The sequence below is a fragment of the Nelumbo lutea genome, chromosome 7 (assembly GCF_056320005.1).
Source record: "Nelumbo lutea isolate HS-2025 chromosome 7, American lotus-T2T, whole genome shotgun sequence".
Taxonomy (NCBI): Eukaryota; Viridiplantae; Streptophyta; class Magnoliopsida; order Proteales; family Nelumbonaceae; genus Nelumbo; species Nelumbo lutea.
Genome location: NC_142690.1, coordinates 30,968,906 through 30,976,112, shown reverse-complemented (window position 1 = coordinate 30,976,112; position 7,207 = coordinate 30,968,906). Strand labels below are relative to the sequence as shown.

The window sequence follows — 7,207 nt, the reverse complement described above, 5'->3', positions numbered from 1 at the left end:
ATCAGGCTCACTTACCTCATTTCATTTAAGCAAATTGGATCACAGTTTTGCTAAAAACAGTGTTGTTGAACCACATTCACCTACACACTATAATTTGGGCATGAACTTCCACCTTGGGATCTATGCTTGTGGTATCCATATCAAGTATAATTTCCCCTTTTGATTTGGTTTCAAATCTTGTCAAGTTCAATCCAATATCAATCCAAAAAAATCAATTTTCAAATTCACTAGAAAATCGATTCCTGCAAGGGTTAGAAAATTTTTTGAAAATTTCCCTAGCCATCTAGCATGATTCGGCCATCCATATGATGGATTTTAAACCCTTCCAACACCTAGAACCGCCAAGGCCAAAATAGGTCATGGAACTGACCTTCACTAGGTAGGTTTCAACTTCGAAAACCTAGACCAAATCCTATAGGGTAGGTTCCAAGTTCTGCCGTGGAACTGAATCGAACTGACCTATAGTCACCCCTACCTTGAAACGCGTGTTGTTTATGAGACTCAATAAGAAAGATACAACTATGTGCACATGCATCAAATTTATTGTGAGTGAGGTGAACATTGGAAGCAAAATAGAGGCGCCCAAATACCCAAAGATCATAAGGAGGGATTGTGCGAAGAAGAAGTTCATGGATGTGCAAACATAAGTAATAGAGTAGGCGTTCAATTGATTAAGCAACGATTAAAACACACTCCCCCCAAAACACTAAAGGAAGGCCAACTTAAAAATGAAGTGTTTGAGTCACGTTGAGAAGGTGCCTATGTTTGAATTCCATCATACCATTTTGCTAAGGGGTTGTTAGCACCCAATTTTGGCTCAACCCGTCGCCTGAACCCCAATTCATCCCTAAACACATGATCAAACCCTTCCAATCCCTTCAAAACACCTAAAAACCTAAGAAACTTAGCTTTCAGCCCCAAAATCCTTAAGATGCATCATAAACCTACCCGAAACCAATCCATTAGCCTCGATCAATCCCCATCTACACTTTTACCCTCAGATCAAACACCACCATCAGACTCAAAACCTTTCAAAATATCTATATAGCAAATCTCAACTCAAAACTCCTTCGCTTACCCTTTCATCAAGCAAAGATTCCATATTGATCCCTTTCATTAGTTTGAAACACCCACAACCTAGATCCCCTTGATCCAAACATTTCTGACCAATTAGACCATAGGAATGAGTCCTAGACACAATAAAACACCTGCCCATAAAGTTTTAACCTAAGATTCCCCCATTTACCCCGCCATCAAGCCAAGATTTCATTTTGTATCCTATCGTTAACCCAAATTATCACGATCTTGACACCCCTAAGCCAATAAGACATTACCAACAGATCCCCAATACCCTAAAATACCCACCTATAAAATTTCAGCCCAAAATACATTTGTTTACCCCTTCATCGCACTCATATTCAATTTTGAAGCCTTAGATTGATCAAACCACTACCTTTCCAGATATGCCCAATCCGATCTCATTTGGCCCAATCTGACCCCACCAATCAACCCAAAACGTCCAAAAACCCCACATTGACAAATTTCGGCCAAATATACCTTAATTTACCCCTTTGTCCTAAAGATTCTATTTTGACTAATCTTATTATCTCGTACATGCAAAACCCCACTCTACCCCCAGAACCCATCTCATCTCAACTGATCAAACCCAAAATCCCCCCATCATTGAACCAAGACCCCGGTTTGACCCTTTAGACACGATTTGACCCATTTTTTAAAATTATCAAAATACCCCTATTTCTCTGAACTTACCAAAATGCCCTTAACCCTAAGTATAGAACCCGGCCTAACTTTCTCATTCGAGGAAATACACTATTCGACACTGTTCACCTCCCCCTTCCTCCCGACAGCGGTGGTGAACCAGCGGCATCTCTCCGTCTTCACCTCTCCCTTATTCCTTCTTCTTCTTCTTCGAAATCCCCCCGAACCGACTGTTTCACCATCCTCTTCCTCACAACAAAACTCAAACCAGCAGCAATCTATCTCCCTATTCTCTCTCTTTCTTTCCCTCTCTCTCTCTCCCTCTTCCTCTCCCTCTCCCCATTTTCTCTCTTCTCTTTGGAATCCCCTCTCTCGGCAACATCCTAAATCATTATTTAGCCTCTTCCACTGCTGCAACTCATTGCGGTGGCGATTTTGAATCAACCAACAGCGGCGACAGAGAATTCTCTCTTTCTCTCTCGTTTTCTTTTTTTCCCTCTCTCTTCTCCATCCTCACCGTTCCACAGTCTCTCTATCAACCCAGAGAACCAATCGAAGTTCCATGTTCACAGTTCACAACTTATAACTCAAACCAATGACAGCGATGGCACTCCCTCACCATTTTCACCATTTCCAGCGCAATCTCTCCAATTTTCGACTTGACTCTTCGAGCACCCTTATAGTTCTTCTCCACCGAATCGTTGGGTTGTGCCCAGATTGTCACCACAGTCAAATGCCAGTAACTCGTGGTTGTAGTAGATTCAGAGTTCCTCTCATCGAACAGTTCCAGGCCAAGACAGCTTCTGACTCTTGAGCAAGTTACAGAAATATTCATTAGGGCCTTTCCATACAGAAGGAGGAAGGAGATTCGGCCATTTTACTCTTGCGCATCACAGTCCTTGGCTCGTATACGTTGAGTAGTAAATCAAGCTTATTCAGACCTCCTGTCTGCAGCATTTAGCAACCGGTCAAGACACCAACCAGGTAATCTGATCTGAACCTTCTCCATATTTTCTTTGGCAGTGAAGACTTGAGGTTGGGGAGCAGATCGATGGAGTAGGTTCCATCGAACTCACTCGCGTAGATCTCATCCTTAACTCAATCCGACCAGAACTCTGTTGCTTGCTTCTGCGCATCAACTGGATCCGTATGTAGCATTGATAGAGATTAGATTAAGTTTGCTTTTCTTTTCTGTAATTACATTTTGAAATCAATTTTATTCGCTGATGAATTTTGTTATATTCTTGCGTGATAGTTGACTTGATTATTTAGCATTGTTGTTTACATTGATTGAAGCATAAAAGAAAATTTCAGTAAAAAAAAAATAATGATAAAATACTTGATTGGAAGACTCAGTAGTAGGATTTCTCTTTGGGTTGCATGGAATGAACAGACAATTTCAGTAAAAAAATAAAAAATAGAAATAAGGCTCCTTTAGAGAAAATGATTAAAAAATAACACAAAATGAAAAAATAGAAAAAATAATAAATAAATATAACAAAATAAAAATAAAAAGTGTACATGGATAGAATAAAATAAATAAATAGTGAACAAATAGGTAAAAAATATATATTAGAATAGGGAAAAGAAAATATAATAAAAGCAATACATAAATAAATTAATCATTTATCTTGTGTCGGCGGCTCATTCCTATATTTTGCTTAATTAATTGTATGTTTTTATTTGTGATTGTTTGGGAGATCATGTTGGCCCCACCTATTGGACTCAGAAGAGGGGTGCCTAACACCTTTCCCCTCCCATCTAAGTCTTATCTAAATTAGTGAATAGGTGCTTTGGGCTTTGAAGTTACTATTGAGTAAAAATGTTTTTGAAAGTCATTCTCGAAGGTCCCTTCACCTCCATTTCCTCAATTGATAAGTGGTGACTCTAAATTAAACCAAATAAATCATTTTTTTGATGCTCACATGAGTGGAGACAAAACTCGATTCATGAATAATACCATAACTATGTAAAAAATGTTGCATCAAATTTGAAGTGAATTATCTTCTATTGTTGGAATGTATGCAACCAACATTGGAATTAAATTGATTTTGGGCATAGTAAAGAAAGTTAAAAAAAATTAAACTAAACGTTTCCAACTTCAATTGCATAAAGAAATGTCCGAATACATCATGTGGAGTGATCAATTATGGAAAGGAAATAGCGGAAGAGGGAACGGAATAGGGGCCCCAAATGTCACAATGAAGAAGTTGGAATATTGGTGCTATTGAAGAGATGCTACTAGAATAGAAAAGTAGGGGGTTGGCTTGGCTATAGGCAGATGTCACATTTATCCTATCTTGGAGGAGATAAGTGAAGTACATCTGTCTTTGTTTTATTTAAACGATAAATGAGGGGTGGTCCATGCCTTACCAAATATCTATTGTTGATGCTGAATTTGCAAGGAGAGAGGTAGGTGAAGTATATAAGGGTCATTTTGGTTGGTAGTTGGAATTAGAGTCGGAATGGTCTGTTCTCATAATTTTTTTGGTTCAGATAGAAATTGAAATTAACAGGAATAAGATTCATTCCCAAGGGAGGAATAAGAAATGACCATTTCCTCAAATGGGAGGATATTATTCCAGCAGACATGGGAATGGAACATCAGTTCTGCCCAATTACAAACAGTTGGAATTGAAATAGTCCATTCCAATTCCGATTTCAAACCCTTATTATCACAAACCAAACAGGGCCTAAAACAAAATTGGCTTCTTACCCAACCTAATCACCATCTTCATCGTAGGTCAACATACAATGTAATTGAACAGTTCAATCATAAGTTAGCTTACTAATAGATAATAAATTAAATCTGAAAGCTAGAATGTGAAGAACATCATGAAGGTATAACCGAGGATTAAGTGGAGCAGTGCCGGTGTAGGAAACTGGGACAGTAGTACCATCCAATTGTTAGAGAATAAAAATAAGGTAAATTACAAAGACTCTTGTACTTTTTTTTGCGATAAAGGTTTCTGAACTTTAGCCATTAGACAAATACCCCCTTCCGTTACCATTCTATTCGTTAACTTTGAAAAAAATTATCATTTGAATGTTTAAAAAAAATTTAAGTGCCCAAACTACCCTTTTTATACTCTTCATTGTCTTCTCAATTGTAGCTCAAAACTAACGTCAAGCACTCTACACCATACCCAAGGATTGGAAAGTTTTTGCATCATTTCAGGCTGTGCATCTGGACGAAAACCACTATAAAGACGCTCGAACCTTTAATCCCTGGAGATGGCAGTAGTTCCCCCACCTCTCTCCCTCTTTGTTGAATTCATTCATTTATTTATTTCAATGAAATAATGAGAGAGACGTAACGTAGAAAATATAATTGAAACAAAGCAATACGGGGGAAGCAACAACAGCGACGGGGAATCTGTTTACGCCATTCAGCGGAGGCCCACGTCTTTCTCCTGGTTATGAGCTTGCTCGAGTCGAGATCTCAGTCTTCCTCCACCACCTCGTCACCCGCTTCAGGTATGATTTATACATGCACCAGGAAAAGAAAAAGGAAAATTTTCTGCGTTTCTGTGTCTGTGTTTCTGTTCCGCCTTTGGTAAGTCTGCTTTTGTTCCTTCGTTTTACGTTGGAGAATGAGACTTACCTAATCCTGTATCTAAAGCTTGTAAGCTAAATTTTTCTGCGTTTCTGTGTCTGTGTTTCTGTTTCGCCTTTGGTAAGTCTTTGTTTTTGTTCCTTCGTTTTACGATGGTGAATGAGACTTACCTAATCCTGTATCTGAAGCCTGTAAGCTAATAAGATAGATTTGTTTCATTATTTTCTTTTTTCTTTGCTTTTCTTTTTCCTTAATTGTGAGCCAAAAAAACTGAATTGGTTCAAATTCTGTTGTAATTACTGACTTAAGAGCTTCCCTTGATTCAAAATATTAGGTTTCTTTACTTTTTTTTCTTTTTTGTTGCATTGGTGTAGAAAAATCTTCCCATGTATCATAAAATTTAGAGCATCTTGCTTGGAGTATTTAAGATTGTAGATTGTAGCCCTGAGATGCTAAATACAAATTCCTCAGGTTGGAATAGCTCATTTGCAGACTAAAAGAAAGGTAAGAAGATTCTAGTCTAGCATTGTAAAAACATAGCTCACATGCAGAGAGGATGGGCACTTTGGATAGATAGCCCTACATAGTAACCAGATATCCATTTCCTAGGTTAAATAGGTTTTAAGAGGAAAAGGGTAAGAAAAAGAAAATAGAAAAAGTTTAGTGGGGTATTTTGGTAATTTAACATTTTTCGTCATTTGATTTAACGGCCAAGGGGGTGTTTGTCTAACGGTTAAAGTTCAGGGAGGTCTTTGTTACAAAAAAAAGTACTGGGGAGATTTTGTCACTGACCCCATAGTACAATGGGTGTTTTTGTAATTTACCCATAAAAATAAAACCTATTCAAGTACCTCACTTAACGACTTAAGCTTTTAGGTTTGATGGTTTTTTGAGATGATATCAAAGCCACTTTGACCAAGTGGTCTAGTATTCAATCCTCATTACCCCATTATAATTAATTAAGTTTCAACACATGATATGGGTGGGCTTGTACTTGTTTACACTTCAAGCCCAATGGCCTTTTGTATGAAGGGGCGTGTTAGAGAATATCAACCTATTCAAGGACCTCGCCTAATGACTTAAGCTTTTAGGTTAAATGGTTCTTTGAGAACCATTAATTACCCAAGTAAAGAGGCATGGTGAGAAGGTTGGTAGAGGGGGCATTATCTCTAGGGTTGTTCACGGGTCAGTTTACTGATGTTTTTCCAACCGACCCAACCTGGTCGGGTTACCTAAAATTGAAACCAAAACCGACCCTGCGTTAAGAAAAACCGACCTGATCGTTTTGAGTCGGTTTGGGTCAGTTTCGGCTCTACTTAATTGTTGTTCAAGTGTTCATTTCTGGCTCTACATTCCCAAAGGAAACCAGCATTTCCTTAATATTTTGTGGCCCATCCATGGATCCAGTTGTGGAGGGAGCAAAGTTTGAGAGTACTATTTGCCAACTAGTGCCCACTTACACTATAGAGATGAGAGATATATAGTGTAACTAAGTAGGTTGTAACTACTAACTAGGAACTAACTACTAAATCGCATGAAAACCGAAACCGAACCGAATCATCGGTTTATGATTTTTTATAACTCGAAACCGAACGATGCTGAAGAAAACCCGGCCGATTCGGGTTGAGTCGATCCGGGTTGGTAGGTTTGGTCGGGTTGGGTCTTCTTATAAACAACTCTAATTGTCTCTCTAACACCACTATCAATCACGTATTTTGGCAATGGGAGAAGGTAATAAGAGGTACCTACAAGGATTACTAGAAATGGCGATGTCACCATCGGGAGATATTCCCAATACACAATGGGGATATGCTGTGTGACGTTGTGTGTGTGTGTGTGGTGGTGGTGGTGGTGGTGGTGGTGGTGGGGAAGGGGGGCGGGGCTGATTTGATCTCAAATTTGAGTAGTTGTTGATATTGTTAATGGTTGATG

The 7,207-nt window shown here is 38.7% G+C and overlaps 1 long non-coding RNA gene across 1 annotated transcript; it reads left to right on the top strand.

The window, feature by feature from the left end:
* Positions 1-1,827: 1,827 nt before the first annotated feature.
* On the top strand, positions 1,828-5,496 carry LOC148845962 (uncharacterized). The gene is made up of 2 exons (XR_016102346.1): positions 1,828-2,703; positions 4,833-5,496. It is a non-coding gene; the product is annotated as an uncharacterized LOC148845962 (long non-coding RNA).
* The last annotated feature ends 1,711 nt before the right edge of the window (positions 5,497-7,207 follow it).